At 40.0% G+C, this 16,666-nt stretch overlaps 1 long non-coding RNA gene across 2 annotated transcripts in view; it reads left to right on the top strand.

Moving 5' to 3' along the window:
• The window catches only part of LOC121151262, a 113,617-nt gene that overhangs the window by 29,033 nt on the left and 67,918 nt on the right, over positions 1-16,666 (top strand). The window lies entirely within an intron of this gene.

Below are 16,666 nucleotides of genomic sequence, written 5' to 3'. Positions count from 1 at the left end.
TTGGTAGGAAAGTTGCAGAGATTAAATGATCAATACGTTTTAGCATAAGGCCAGGCGCATTTAGAAAACAATCCACAAAGGTCAGCTATTCCTGTCCTGTGGCTGAATGAATAACTCTCCTGGAGCTTGTGTTACTCTACACCGGCTCCTTCACTCAGCAGAGGTGGCTGCCAGCTTGCACAGCTTTGAATTGCCCTGTGTCCTCCGTTATCGGGTAATGGGGAACCGTTTATCCCATGGATACGAGCTTTAGTCCCTAGCATGTTTTAAAAGGTCTACATTGTGTCTTTATCATTGTTTTCTGAAATCTCTACAACCAGGATTTTCCCTCAGTTCTGAGGGGTGTGGCTTCCCCTTCCCCTCCCTTCTTGAAGCTGCCACATAGCTTTTGTGGCAACTCTATTTATGAAGCAACTAGGTCTTTACGAAGTGAGTCTAAATTCAGGTATCTGGCATGGAATAGGACCCCAGACTCTTTTGAAAGCTACCTTAAGATGCTCAGCATTGAGTTGTGCTATTGAGTATGCTATATTTGCATAAAATATGCTTTCTCAAAGAAAAACTGCTTTATTACAAACATGGGACAGATGAGAAACATTTTTTAGTTTGTGTTTTCAACTTATATCTGTCTCTTTAGTTTTATATTAGTTGAAAGCACAAACTAAAAAGTGTTTAAATGCATGTTAATAGTAGTTAGTGCTGAAACAAGGCCTGTGTAGAAATTGAGAAAAATTATTCTGAAGTCATTTTAATTTAAATTCAGTGTTAAGGCTCGATGGATATCTATGAACTACATTGAATCTGTTCCGTTTGTAGTTGTATCATATTAACCTAAAACTGGAGTTGTTGTAATGATCATGAATTTACCGTGATCCTACAAATCTCATGTATTAATAAATCCCTTAAAAAATAAAAAGATGTAAAATTAAAAAATTAAAGCAAAACTTTTTAAAAGCGCAATAGAACAGTCAAACCCATAAACTCATTGCTGTGTGTGATTGAGTCATGTATTTTTCTATATAAATGCATTCATTTTATAATGCATTGTATGTTGATAAGAGAGAAGGATTCAGTAAAATTTCAGATATTTTTGTTAGGATTATAAAAGTGGGCCTGGTGCAATAGCCTAGGGGCGAAATCCTTGCCTTGCACCTGCCAGGATCCCATATATGGACACTGGTTTGTATCTGGGCTGCTCTGCTTCCCATCTGTCTCCATGCTTGTGGCCTGGGAAAGCTATAGGATTAAAAAAGCAGGAAGAAAATCTTCTTTAAAACTTTGTAATAATACTGCATTGGTCTTTTATACAACAATAGTTTTTTAAAGGTATAATTTACCAATCTTAAATGCAAAGTTCAGTTAGCTCTGATGAATATGCATCTTCAACTAATCACATTAATAAAGGACAGTTCTATCTCCCAGTAAATTCTCTCTTAGCACTTTCTAGGTGTTTCTTCCTGTTAGCACTTGAAATCATTGTTCTTCAGTCTGTTACATAAATTAGCTGGAACTGTCTTTGTGTGATGTAATTGGAGTCGTCCACTAAGTACTTTCTGTGCGGATTCCTTATTCATTCTTCTGCCTTTGGGGTTCATTTTCTGTGCTGAATCTGTCAGGCATGCCTTTCACACACACTTGTATTGTGTGTGTACATTCCTTGTGTGAATGTACTGCAATCCTCCTGTTGAATGCACATTTCAGTTATTTCCAGTTGTGTGCTTTGAATAAAATTGTTATAAATATAGTTGACTGAGGTTTTTTGTGAACGTATGTTTGCCTCCATTTTGGATAATACAGGTGGCATTTTGGGTCAGTTTATAAGATACCAATAGGCTTTCTCATCGGTAGAGTTTGTGTGTTTCAGTTGTTCTTTATCCCCACCAACATTGATTGGATTATTACCTTTTGAGTGATAATCATTTGCTGGCTATGATACATTGTGTTCATGTGCTTATATTTTGCATTTTGATGTTTTCTGGGTTTTTTTTATTTCCTTAAAAGTCATCTGGTGAACAGATTTTCTTAAAGGCTAATGTGTATCATTCTTTGTTTTGCAATTAATGGTTTCTGTAACACTTGAAAATTTCTACTTACTAAAAGGTGATAAAGATAATCTAGTTTTTTTCTGATTACACTAACTTTTTAGCCTATATGTCTGTTATCTTTCCCACAAATATGTTTGGTGTAAGGTAGGGGTTCAGTATTATTTTTTAACAAATGATTGTCTAGTTGTCCTATTTACTGAAAAATATTTTTCATTTTGCATTTAATTATTCAAATGCGTTTGTCAAAAGTCAGTTTTACATATGTGGGTCTGTTTTTTGCCCTTCTCTGTCCCTTCTTTGGTGTTCTTATTCCTAACGATACAATGTTGGGTTTCAGTATCTTCACGGAACAACTTGGCCCTGCTGTTCAGGATGAGAACTGTCTTATCAGTGTGAACACAGATAACCTAACCTTGTAGATTCCTCTCAGTGGCTCACATTTCCAAAGAATGTGAAACATTGCTGAAACATGATTCTGACATTGAATTTTGCTGGTGGAATGTGTTATGCAGTTGGATGACTTCAGTTTGTTCAAATATGAGAAATGTGGTGTAGTACACTGCATTTCACTGGGATTTAGGTCAGAGAATAAAACTGAAAAGAAAGGCTTGGGTGAGCACAGAGTGCAGAGTGGCCTGAAATGAATAAGTCTAGAAGAAAAACTGAATTGAGTAACTGGAATTCCAATTAGCCTCATAATTCTGGATAACCAATGCTTTAATGGTGCTTTGGCATTGCTTTTTTTGGTTGCCAATGGAGGGGTTTGTTCCCCCTGTAAAATATATCCTCCCAAGTGGTAAATAGCACACAGTATATTTTTGGAGAACAGAAATTGTGTTACAAAGTAACAAAGGCATAGAAAGAGTTCTGTGTAAGTTCTGTTGCTGACAATGGGAACATTTTAGAAAAGAAGACAGTTTATTCAAAAAGCCTCTTCCTTCTCTGTCCTTCCTGTTCATCAGTGCAGGGTCCTGTTTTGCCAGCTAGGTTGTCTGAAGGATGATGGTTGGAGCAATAATTCTCATCAGGTGAACCAACTGTGGAGGGGTCAGCCGGTGTGATTTCCTGCTTTCTTGCCCCTGAGAAGCCATGATTCTCTATGTTGGTATGCATGAGCTGCACCCAATGTAGGCAGAATGAAATGAACCAAGAACGTCCCTCTCTGCCCCTGTACATACCGACTGGTGTCTTCACTGTAATGAATTCCCAGGTACCATGTTTGTAAAGCTGGGTGCTGATTTAGAGCCCATACTCAAATTGCTTTTGATCTTAAACAGTACAAATACAATTAAAGTGCACACATATTCATTGGGGAAGATGGTGAGATCTGTAAAAAGCTTTGGGCTGTTACTAGCAGTGCCAAGTGTCATCAAGATATCAAGTGGGCTATTTCTGTCATCATCCCCCTGAACTGCTGTCTTGATTCCCCACTAACTTCTTAGGTATGTGGTACCATTTATCCTGTTGTAGAGTGTTCTGGACATGCATTTGTAAGTCTTGATATTCAAACCTCTTGTGTAGGCTTGGCTCAGACTTTCTGATAAAAACAAACGATATTTATCATTTACTTTCCAGGTGAGAGGAATGAAAATTCGGTACATCTGCACTGAAATTAAAATAGCTGTTCCCTGACTGGGAGCATTGACTTGACAAAGATCATAAGCAGTCAATCACAGGGAATCGAATGGAATCCCTTGAAATTTAAATTGGATTGTAATCTGACTTTGAAAATCAATGAAAGGAGAAACCCAACAAAGTCTCCTTAAGGTAAATTCATGTCCTTTAAATCTTATGTGGTTTCAAAGGTAATAGCAAATAAAAATAATACAGCAGAGGAAACTTACCTTTCCTGTGTGCATTTTTCTCAATCCGCTGATTGACTGGGCTTAGAAAAGGCACCACCCTACATTGAAAGAATCCACGTGTGCAAAACTGACTTCCACACAGCACCAGCGATTACACACTGTTCCAGAAATGTTTGGAGCACCTGCTTTTTTTTTCTTTTCTTTTTTTTCTTTCCGTTATGCCCCAAAATCTCAGTTGTTCACCTAAGAAAGCCCTTTAAAGAAGTGACACAGATTTTCTTCTTTATTTAGAAACCATTCTGGTGTTCATATTTTCAAAGAGTACTTCTTTTCAGATTCCTTCTTCATTCTTGTAGGACACTATTTTTTTTTCTGTGAAAAATCACAGAATTTAGGTAAATACTGCAGAAGACTAACACTCCTGAAATGAAAAAGGTTCCATAATGATTGTCACTGCTTTAGCACGATTATGTAATAAAAAGCTGTTTACCTTCTGAAAAGAAAAGGATCTGTACCTTTATTATTGAATGTAAATAGTAGCAATAAAAATAGAGGAAACCTAGATATGGAAAAATTTTCATTTTCTGGAGAAACTTAGCATTATAAAAAGAAAGTGGGGGTGATTATTCTCAATAAGAGAAAATAAAAACCTTGGCGTTACAGGTAATTACATACTTAATGGTAAAAATGGGATACAGCTCAATTTGCTTGAAGGCAAATTTCTGTTAAATCCCATTTGCACATTAATTTCTATTGTGGAACTTAAAAATTCGTCCCTAGATACAATAAAATAACCTATAAAATGCACACATGTACATGCAAATATCTTTCTACTATGTGAAACCCATTGAGCCATTATCTATTAATGATACTCAGTTATGATTCACTAGATTTTTAATGCTGTGGAAGTAAAAATATTGTCAGAATAGACAGATGACTCTGATTTACCTTATCTTAAATTTTCACTGTGACAGGAACAATCAGTAAAGCCTCAGAAACAACCAGTGTTTCACTTAATTTGGAACCATGCAAATGTTTCAGATTTTATAACCAAAAAAATAAGTTTCCATCTTCCTCATCACTTCCTTCCACTGGCTTCTTTCCAAGATTTAATCTGGACAGATTTTCCCAAGTATATGATAATGTATTTAGCTAAAGCAAGAGCATCATCCAAATAGCTAAGGAATGAAATATAGGAGACTTATTTGCCAATGAGGACTTGCCCAATGCCAACACAAGCTTATCCTAATGTCTAATAATAATCAGCAAATTGGCTGAGTTCCTAGCTGAACTTTCAGTTCTCAATCCAATGGTTTGGGTGATAGCTAAAAGTAGTTAGCACTATCAATGTACTATTTGCTGAGCCTGTCACATAGTATTTGGCTCCTGAAGCTGAGCTGCATGGTATAGACTGGCTAGACCAGAGGACCACAGGGCATGGTATAGCAGCAGTGTCCAGCCTAAGATTTTAGAGGGGCTACTCATTTAAAATGTGCCACTTTTGGATTTCCCCTGAGGTGGGTATAGGAAAACTATGAAATGTTTTGCAAACAATTGAAATGGGGGCTAGTGTTATGACGCAGAGGAACAACTACCACCTGCGTTGTTGGCATCCCATGTGAGTGCTGATTCATGAACTGGCTGATCCACCTTCAGTCCTGCTCCCTGCGACCTAGGCTGGGAGAAGCAGCAGAACATGACCCAAGTACCTGGGACCTTGCCACACATGTGGGAGATCCAGATGAAGCTCCTGGCTTTGGGCTTCACTGGGACCGTTGTGACCATAATGAACCAGTGGGTAGGAGGTTTTTCTCTCTCCTTGTAACTCTCCCTGCCCTCTTCCTTGTCTCTGTAACTCTCATTTTCAAAAAAAGAACAAAAGAACACTGAAATGTAGAGAAGTTACATAATTTACCCATAATTCCCAGTTAGACAGTGATGAAGTTGGGATAAAATATAATGAAGTGTAGAGAAGTTTGTGCTGATACATATTTTTAGGTGTATTTATTTACTTCATTGAGAGAAAAATAGAGAGAGAAAGAGAAAGGTGTTTTAATTGCCAGTTCACTCTTCAGATTGCCAGCATTCGGCCAGGTTGAAACCAGGAGCTGGAAACTCAATCTGGATCTTGCCATCTGGATGGCAGGATTTCGAGGTGTCAGGAAGCCAATATTCACTGCTTCTCAGACACTTTTGCAGGAAGCTGGATCAGAAGTGGAGCGGCAGGTTCTTAAGCTGGCATGAGCTCAGATATGAGACATGAGTATCCCAAGCCACAATATAGCCAGTTGTATCACATTGCCTGTCCTTAGTGTGTGGTGATAAGTGATATTGTTGAGACCGAATATCATCTCTGTCAAGCCATATCATTCACCATATGACCTTTTGCATGATAGCTGCTTTATTATCCTCTATTGATATGCTTGGAAAAGCTTCAAAATGACCCTAGATAAATTTCGTTAAAAATTATGTTCTGTAATTAGATATTTATTTGGATAAAAATAAAAGCCATACATTCACAATTATGAATACTAAAGCATAATTAGGGACATTGTACCATGTGTACTTATGTACTTGACATTCACTATGAATATTTGCCTTTTTTAATAAAGCAGCATACTCTCATGTGTGATTATATGCCTTGAGTTTTGACAAGCAGTGCAGAGGTACCCTCAAGAGCTGCCATTGTTTCAGTGCAGTATTTGTGTAGGAGCAAACATAATGTTAACTGAAAAGAGAAGCAAACTAGGAACTGATGGAATCAGCAGCTCCTGAGCAATGCTAATAACTAAACAGGGCAGTTTCCTGATATCTAGATTGAGAAAAATAAGAAAAATCTCATTACGTGGAGATTCTCAAAGAATGCACCGCACTGTGTGTGACATATCCTTTACAATGTCAAAGCATTTGATCTAGTTGGCCTGTTGGCATTGTTGGAATAGAGGAACAGAAGAAACCCTCACAGAGAAGCTGCCAGTTTTTGTGATGGCTGCTCCTCACCCCATGGAGCAGGTATGAAATGTGCAGGTTCTCATTCTCTCAGCAACACAGCGTAGCTGATGGCTTTGACATGGAAAATAATGAGAATCTATTACTGGAAAGAAGGAGGTCTAGAAGGATTCCATCAGCAATCAGGCTTTTGTAGGGCTTGGCATCACCTTGTTCCTCTCATTTTTGTGTTCTTCTTGGCTTCTTCATGTCTTTCACAACCCTTGCCAGTCCCTAACCACATCCCAACCAAAGAAAGGCAGCCAGACCTCACACTGGCCATCTCCATCACCATTCATGAGCCTTCCCAGACTCCTACACTGCCCTGCAGTTCCCCATCATTATCTTTCATTAGCTAATCACTTAACCTTTGCAAGAATGAAAGCTCCCTTAGTAATCCAAACCTCCATCTTACCCTTGCAAAATTCTTAGGCTTAAGCACAAGTCTTCTAATATGGAATGTGCCCCAAACTTTTTACTGAGTAAATACATCATTTTTCAGAATCAAAGATGAGTTCAGAAACAAGGGCTTTTTCCCAGAGGTTTAAAAATTTTTGCATAGACATCTATATATTTACATCTATATATCTATTTACATATAAATTCCCCCATAATGGTTCAATAATGAATGAACCATTAGTTTGAACGCTGAATTTGAACACTTCAAAAGAGTAAGATCTAAGAAAAAGCAGTACCTTCCCTCATTCAGTGTCTTATTTAATGTCTTATAAAAAACAGGCATGCAGCAAATTAATCATACAGCTTTTTAGTGCCTGTTTTGAGCAGACAATCTGTTAAATGAAGGTGAGGGCAGAAGCTATTAGATGATTTCTAGATAAATGCTAGGAAGTGTTACTAGTCTGTATCCTGGTAGCTTCTAGGGCCAAACTTCCACAACCAGTTACTCTCCAAGTTTTAGCTGCTGATGATGCTGACTAGACTAGGATCTCCCACAGTACACACAGTGGTCAGCTGCAACAAGGCTGTCTCTGTGCTGCTGATCCGGGAGGTCAGCATTTCTCCCCCAGGGTTTAATCTGCAGTCCATGAGTTTCTGTGCTTTCTCTTGAAGTTTATGGGCCATGCTCGCCCTTTCACTGGTTTATGTCTCTGTAGTTTGTGGTGCACGGTGATTGAAGGATGGAATGCCCTTTAGTGCTCTTTCCCAAAGCTACTGACTAATCCCTGGGAATATTTGGTTTCTTGGAGCAAGTCATAATGTCTGGTGAGCCTGTCAGGTTTTTGCAAAGGTTTTCAAGTAGAAATCAAAGAGAAACAAGCTACAGAAATGAGAAGTTTACATTTTGTCATTGGATTGGAATTTGACTGGTAAAATACCCAGTTCCTGGGAATAAAAAAATACATTGATGTTTGTCCAGGATCGTTAATTCTGTAAAACCTATTGAGAAGAAACAAATCATTTTAATAAGAAACTAATAGATAAATAAGCTGTCAGAGAATTATGTTTGTATAGGTGACTTATCTCCTGCTTCCACATGAATTCGTTTTAAGTTTGAGCTAATGTCTCATCACAGACTTTGCCCCCATTTTACATTCCATAGAATATATTTTTGAAAAATACATATTATCTAATCTTTGCTACACATTCTTAATAACATGTAACTTCATGTTTTTACGAAAATTCCTTCTAAGATTAGTTCATATAGAGGATAACGTGAAAAGTTTGCTAAAAATGGAACTAAAACACAATTTTATTTTTATATGAGCATTTTAAATCTATGCAGTCTTTTCATTGTATGTACTTTTGGAAGATTTCTCGTATGCCTGGATTTTAATGCTTTTTTGTACTCAAGCATTTTTATTCCATTTTCCCACAAACATTAGAAAATGTCTCATAGAATCAAGTAGAACTGGTGATCACTGCTTGCTATGGTGAGTGCCAATACTGATTTTGTGTGATGGATCCTGTCTGCTGTTAGCTTGTTACCATTCATTAAGTCTGAATGGTGCGTCTGACCCACTGTGCAGTGAGGCACAAAGAGTTTGAGTTTGGTGCTACTGGAGAGGAAGGCACACAACATAGGGTTGTGAGAAGATCACTACTGTTTAACCATGGTTTCACTGAGAACTCACTTGAAACCGCCCATCTGCTCCAGGCTCTGTGCTAAATGCTTAGAATTCACTGACAATAACTGCTCCTACAGACACCTCTTATTTTCTCTCACATGCTGAGATATTCAGTGACATGTCCAGGGTCACACAGCTGCCAAGTGGTAGATTTAGAACTTCAGTCCAAGCAATCCTGCTATTAGATTGCATGCTTTGTTCCTACACATCAGACTGTGTACTTGGCTTTTAGAATGAGTGGTGCCATTAAATTGTGGAGTGTACAGTTCTTTTATTTTTAAATATTAATTTTATTTATTATAAAGGTAGAGAGAGGCAGGGAAAAAGAGAAAAAAAGTCTGCCTGCTTGCTACCTCCCCAAACAGCCTGCCAGGCTGGACCTGGTGGAAGCCAGGAGCTGAAAGTTCCACACATGTCCTGCTTGTCAGTTTTAGGTGCTGAGTTCTTGAGCCATTTTTTACTGCCTTTCCAGGTACATTAGCAGGAAGTTGAATCAAAAGTAGAATAGCAGGAACTGAAATCAGCACCCTGATTTGAGATATCAGCGTTGCTTATCTTCAGTGCCACAATGCAGATCTCCTTTCATTTATTTTCCCCTGGAACAATGACTTCTGAGTTCCCTTTCTCTCGCTTGTAGTTCTCAATTCTTGCTAATCATTGTCACCAGGATTATGATTTTTGACATCTTGATTAGCACTCTGCCACTGTGCATGGATATTTGCATGGCATTTCAAACTCTATTGGAGAATGATTAACTCACGTTTTATGACAAGGGAGTGGCAAATCTCTAACCAGGATAAATAAAGTGAGACTCGCTCTTCTCCCATGACCACTAGTGGTTTCACGGTGTTGATTTGATTCTTTTTTTGCTGAGTGCTGGAATCTGAAGAGCACGCGTAAGCTTGGCATTACGGTCCATTGATTCAACCACTCTTTGTTTCTCGAGATTGAAGCAAAATTAAGGATGCACTTTAAAAATCACTTACAGTTGATGAAGTGCCACGTTAATCCCCAACAGGAAAGGACATCAAGATGATTTTTTCCTGTGGGTTTTAATTTATTAAAATTGGGCTTGCTCCTGTGCTCTGTTCCAGTAGCTGCTCGGTAGCAAACTAGCTATAATTAGATTAGCAGGCTGCTAAACGCTGGTGACAGCCTGAGCCTTAGAGAGCATGTGCTGGATTCTGCATGTGCCTCCTCCTCATTGGTGGCTGGTGTTGCTGCTCGCCCGTGTGATAGGTTTCCACAGTAATCTTTATGCTGCATTAGAGACATAGATACAGAGGTACCATCCTGTGTTCTCACAGTGGCGAGGTGCTGGGCTGCTAACCTTAAAGAAGGAATAAGGCACGGAAGAGCAGGCGGCCGTCTTTGTTGTAGAGCATCGGTGGGTGAGGGCCGCCAGCTGCAAGCGGAGATCGGTGCAGGAGTTTCTGTTCATGGTAATTATTTTTAAGTCTTTATGTCTCACAGCAAGCACAGCGATGCATGAAATGAAGCATGTTCATCGTGTCATCCATTTAATTTGATCTTGCTTTGTGAATCCCATGTGGACTCCTGTATTCCATACCAAAAGAAGTCTTCCCTGAGATGCTGTGCTGGTAAACAGCCTCCTTCTTCCAGAAGGGACATTGTTTTCACCTGCATTCCAGAGTGCATGTGCTTGAGGAGTGATTCTTATTGGCTCCCCTGTGTTTCGGCAAGCCTGATGTTGCATCAACATAGGCGGCTTGGTGGTGGCGTTTCAGGACCTGGTCGACTTTGCCTTGAGTCCACACGCTGCTGAATAATAGCCCACCAGGAGAATTTAGCGAAGCACAGTTTGGTGAGGACTGGCAGTGACGCTCCTGATGCTAACGCTGGGTGGTAGCAGAAGTAGTATGCTATTGTTTCTTCAAACATGTGTGCAGCCTTCATTTTGGCTGGCTTTCTTTGTCTCACCTTTTGTAGATTTCTCGACGCCTCTTCCATGTAAACAATGTTAGCCTACACTATCCTGCCAGAAATACCTGTAGGTGTGTAATCAGCTGTGCCTAGAAGGGATTTTTGACTGCTGGCTTTGTTTCAGAAGGACCCTGCCTTTAAAGTTAAAAGAAAATTGCAGCAAGGTAGGGTGCATGCCACTTACTTTGAACACTGTCCGGCGATGTTTTTTGTTACCGTCAGTGGCCTCCTAAACCAATAATCAGAGATCCTGTCATCCAGATGGTACATTCTGAAAGAGAAATATTTAAGTGGGTAAGGCTCTGATTGAGGAATCCCAAATGAATGCAAGGATGGATGCTTGGTTTTCAGTGTGTGTCTACTGCACAACTCCATATTATACTCCGAAGAACTCCTGCCTCCACTTAGTCCTGAAACTTAGAAATTGATGCCCTTCCAGTATCAGACTGTGGATTCCATTAAAACTTGTGCATTGAGTCACAGTCACACAGCTGGCTGGCTGCCACTATGCGTCTGCTATCAACCAAGGGCCCTGCTGCTTCCAGACACTCGGCAGGACTTATTTTTTTGTTCCCCCTAAGCCCAGCGTGCACATTTAAATATTGTGCTAAAATAACCACTCTCGTCTAGAACTATGTCCATTTTAAATGGTTTCTGTGTATTCCCTGGCAGAGGAGAACTTTTGGGATGCTAATTATGCCTCAGTCCACCACCCACATTCTCTCCTGCTTTTATTCTCTTAGGTGACCTGTCTTCCGCTGTCAAAATGCACTCAAATCTCAGTTTTCAGGACTAAAAGCAAGGAGATTGGGAAAGTCTGCTATGGACTGTAATAGTGTGTTTTCTCTAAGAACAGTTGGTGGTGGGATGGCTGTCCCTCACCCAGGGACTCTGTGACTTGGAGCAGGTAGTTCAGTTTTCAGGACTCAGGCACCTTAGTTGGCAACAGGAGTGAGAACAGTTGTTCTGCGTTACATTATCACTCCCAGGATACAAACCACACCTGTTCCCAGCTCAGACCAGTGCACACAAGTGACCAAAAGAGTAGTGTCAGTGCCAGTGTCAGTGCTCTCCTTGCAAAGCCCTGATCTTCCCCTGTTTTACTCTGTTTCTTGTCTGTGGTGGAGGATGAGGAGCGGAGAAAACCTGTCCACGTAATCAACAGACTCAGATGGAAGGATATACGCATGTGGTTTAGTGCTGTTGTTTATTCTGTCTCTCTAGCTTCTAAAATGCTCTGTAAATTGCTTTTGTCAGAGAATTTCTAGGAAGTAGATCGCTTTAAAACTGTGTTCTTACTGCCCTTCCTTCATCTGCTCTGAAAACACTGTACACACCAATACTGCACAGCTCTTGTTTTATGAGCAGAGTGTTGGGCTGAGTGACATAGAAAAGCTGGGAAGTAGTTCTCAGTGATGCCCTTTCTTGAGACTGCTTTTCATATTGCTTACAAGGAATTGCTTAAAAATTATTTAAGTATCCATATGTTTCTGTGTTGTATAATACACTGCTAATATGATATCCCAAAGGGCCTTTTAGCATATCCTAGCGAGGCGTTTTTATAGAAGGACTACATAAATGTTATCTATATTTTTGCATAGTAACTAAGATATGCACTTTTATTTTCTGAAGTATTACATCTTAACTTAAAAAAAACTCCTTTCCTTTTTTATAATTCCTATTTCTGCACTAATAAGAGAATAGCATTATTTTAGATTATTAAAAAAAAGTTTCATTTATTTGAGATGGAGGGGAAGAGGGAACGGGAGAAAGAGAGTGAGAGAAAGAGAGAGAGTCTGATGGTTCATTACCCCAAATGCCAGCAAAATCAGGAGCTGGAAACTGAGTCCAGCCCTCCATAGAAATGGCAGAAATCTTACTTCCTGAGCCATCACTGCTGCCTGCTGCCGACCAGGGTCCACACTAACTGGAAGTTGCAATCATGAGTTGGAAGTTAGGGTTCAACACAAGCACTCCGCTGTGGAACATTGGCATCTTAATGCTTGGTCAAATATCTGCTCCAAAAGGAAATTACTGATCATTCTAAGATAGGTCTGTCAGCACCAACATAAACATGTAGTTACCTACGAGATGAGCATTTGGACTGCAAGGTGAGATGCACTTTGAGACTGTGGAATGTCTGGCTTGAGTCCCAGCTCCTCTACTTTTAATCCAGCTTCCCTGTTTCATGTGCACACAGGGATGTCTGCCTGTCTTTTGTCTCTGTCTCTCTGACTTACAAGTGAAGTAAAAATTTAAAAGGTAATTTAAAAGGTTATGTTGTGACTGATAACTTTCTAGGTTTTATACTTTAAAAAGTTCATAAAAATGGAACCTAAAAGGTAAGTTTGGTTTTGTGCAACAAAGATTTTAAAAACATGCATAGTAATTTTACAATATACCTTTTAAATGATTTTTTGAAGATTCCGCTGATACCTGGGTTTCAAACATTTTTTCTGCCACAGAACTTATCTTTTAATTCTGTTTTTTTTTTTTTCAAGTACTCTTATAGAATCATAGCAGGAAAAGTAGTAATTGGGTTAAAAACTGAAATTCATTTCCCATAAAATAGAGGGGAACAAGTCCTGAAAAAGTGCTGTAATAAAGGAACAATGGGCATTATGCAGTGTTGGATGTCAGGGCTGTATGGTAACGTTATGAGTGACTTTGTGCCTGACAGTTTGGGTATCTTAAATGAACTTGGACAGGTCTGTCATTAGAAACTAATTGGTAAATATTTCAGGGTTGATTGTGCTAAATTTGCCTAAATGGAAAATAATTAAATATGCATTTGACTCATTATTTAAATACAGTCAATTGTTTTTTTTTTACATTTTTGTTCTGTAATAAGCTTTAAGGAGAGAAAGATGAGGCTGGTGCCATGGCATAGCACACTAAACCTCCACCTGTGGCACCAGCATTCTACGTGTGTTGGTTCAGGTTATGGTGGCTCCACTTCCAATCCAGCTCCCTGAGAATGGCCTGAGAGTGCAGTGGAGGATCCACATTGGCCCAGAAGAAGCTCTTGGCTCCTGGTTTTGCACTGGTCCAGCTCTGGCCGTAGCTGTTATGTTATGTCCCTTTAGGGAGTAAACCATAGAATGGAAGATCCACCCCATCTCTCTCTTTCTTCTAACTCTACCTTTCCAATAAAAATAAATAAATCTTAAAAAAAAATAAAAGATGCCACTAGCCCTTTCCACAAAAAGCGCCTACTGAGAAAGGGAAGCAGCAGCATACGTTTTAAAGGTCAGTGCCAAATGGAATTAAAAGATAAGTTTATTTTGGTGCAAAAAAAAAGGGGGTGAAATTAACTTATGCTTAAAGATTCAGGGAGCAGACCTGGGCATTTAGCTTGGTGATCCCAAGAAAGGACTACCTGTTCTCTAGCAACAGAGAAAAGGGGTGCCAGAAGAGCTCTCTGAAGAGAGATGGTCTCCAAGCCCACTCACTATTGCCCGCTGTGTTATTTTTCAAAGATAAATCTATTTTTATTTTAAAGGCAGAGTGACAGAGAGTGAAGGACAGACAAAGAGAGATCTTGTATCAACTGGTTCACTCCCCAAATGGCTAAAATGGCTGGAGATGGGCCTGACTGAAGCCAAAACCAGGAATTTCTTGTGGGGCTCTTTTGTGTGTGTAGGCGCCAAAGCACTTCTGCTACTTTGCCAGGGCATTAGCAGAAAGTTGGGTTGGAGGTGGAGCACCTGGGAGTAGAATTAGTGTCCATAGAAGATGCTGGGATTACCAGCAGAGGCGTAAATAGGATATGCTATAACACTGGCCCCACCCAGCTTTTTTTTTTTTTTTTTACAACTTACTTTGTTTATTTGACAGACAGAGACAACTCCTGTTTAGCAATTCACTCTGCAAATTCCTACAACAGCCAGACCTGGAGCAGTAAACAGGCCAAGAGTAGGGAGCTACATTCTAGTCACCCGCATGGGCTGTAGGGACCTAGCTGCTAGATCTCTACCCCCTGCCTCTCCTTGCATATGCATCAGTGGGAAGCAGGCATCAGGAGTGGAGCTGGGAGTGGAACCAGGACACTCTAATAAGGGGTGCAGGTGTCACAGCTGGTGCCTTTTCTGCTTTCCTAAATGCCCTCGCCCACATATCTTGGAACACTTGCTCGAGACACTGCTAAGGGGATATAGGAGCAATGTGGTCTCAACAGTTGTGTTTCACATTTTCAAGTTCCATCATATCCTCTTATATGTGATATATAATCAGCATGAAGTATTCTTTTTTTCCTTTTCTCTACTAATTGTTCTCAGAGCACCCACTAGACTGTTGCATGGACCTGTTTTCTTTAACAGACTTGTATCATGTAGGATCTGAAACTTTTCAAGCATACACCTAGCAGTTTGGAAAGGTATCTTGGAGCTCAGAAGACTTTCATTACTGTTGTAATTTTGTGATTGTCTTTGAACTGATTTGCGTAGCAAGGAATTACCATCTGTTCTTGAATGCTTATAGACTTTTAAAAGTCATCTGTTTGGTATATGCTTGTGAAAGACTGGCCTGTCAAATCTGGGTTTAGATTCTAGCACTTGGATTTTACCTTGCATCTGGATTTGTACACATTTAATTGGATTTAGAGATTTCTTATATCTTGCCAAATTTGAAGGAAAGTCTTTGCTAGGTAGGTGCAGGCTCTACATGAAGATGGGATATTGCACTTCCACTTCTGCAGGGGTACATTCAGGATTACCTTACTCTGCCTAAGACTGGACCCCAGCCTGGTTTCCACACTTAGATTGGCACTGCCTGGGGTAATCTCTCCTTACCCCACCCTGCTGCCTGGATTGGGAGCATTCCCTCAAAGAGCATGACCTTGTAGACCTTCAAGCAACCTCTCCATTCTGCTGTACTTTGGTCTCTTGATTCTTTCTCTCCCAGCCAGCTTTTGTTCTATCCACCTTTTCAGTACTCACTCAGGATCTGGATTCCAGGCCTTTCTGTCCTTGCCACCTGCTTTCCTCACCACCTGTTTTCTAGGGTTTGGCTCATCTGTTGCCACCTGTCATTTACCCTTTTCACTTCCCTCTTACCCCTCCCCCAGCCAGACCAACCCCCTGCTACTTGCTCAACAGAAGAGCTCTGGTCATGGCTGCTCCAACTCTTGGAATTTGCTTCCCAAATAGCTGGTGGCTTCTTCTCACATTATCTGTAGCATTTGGCTCAAATGAAGCCATCTCAGTGAGTCATTCTGAGTTCTATCTATTGTGCTTGTTTGTTTTAGTCTCTCCCTTCTGGAATGTAAACTCCTGTAAGGTCACAGATCTTTATCTTAACCCCCAGAGCTTTTAATGATTCGTGAAAGTGCTTGGGCAGTACTGGTTGAATGAATGAATGAATGGTTTCTAGCATGGAAGCCTTAATGCCAATGAGAGGTGCTCCTGTTGCATCCGGGAGGTATGCACCAGGCAGCTGGGTGATGCTCATGCAACCCTCACCTGCCCTGCACCTGCAGACCAGCTGGGCCCAGCGCCCTTTGAAATGCCAACACTCTGTCACAGTCCTGGAAATAAGATGGCATTTGTGTAAAATGCTTTTTATATGACTTTCCGCAACTTGTCATTATATTCTTTTTACCATATAGTGCTATGGTTAAGTGTCTGTTAAAAAAAAATAACACAAAACCAGTCATTGAAGTAAGCGAGACACTGCTTCTACATGAACTAGGTGAAAATGAGTATTTTGCATTTACTGTTGTGTTGGCCATCTGTCTGTTTTTTTTTTTTTTTATGTATTGGCCTGATTTTAGAAGAATTACCATTCTCTGTGACTTGGT

The sequence above is a fragment of the Ochotona curzoniae genome, unplaced genomic scaffold, assembly GCF_017591425.1.
Source record: "Ochotona curzoniae isolate NIBS_2020 unplaced genomic scaffold, NIBS_Ocur_1.0 contig_2318, whole genome shotgun sequence".
NCBI classification, from domain to species: domain Eukaryota; kingdom Metazoa; phylum Chordata; class Mammalia; order Lagomorpha; family Ochotonidae; genus Ochotona; species Ochotona curzoniae.
This window is presented reverse-complemented; position numbering and strand designations above follow the sequence as displayed.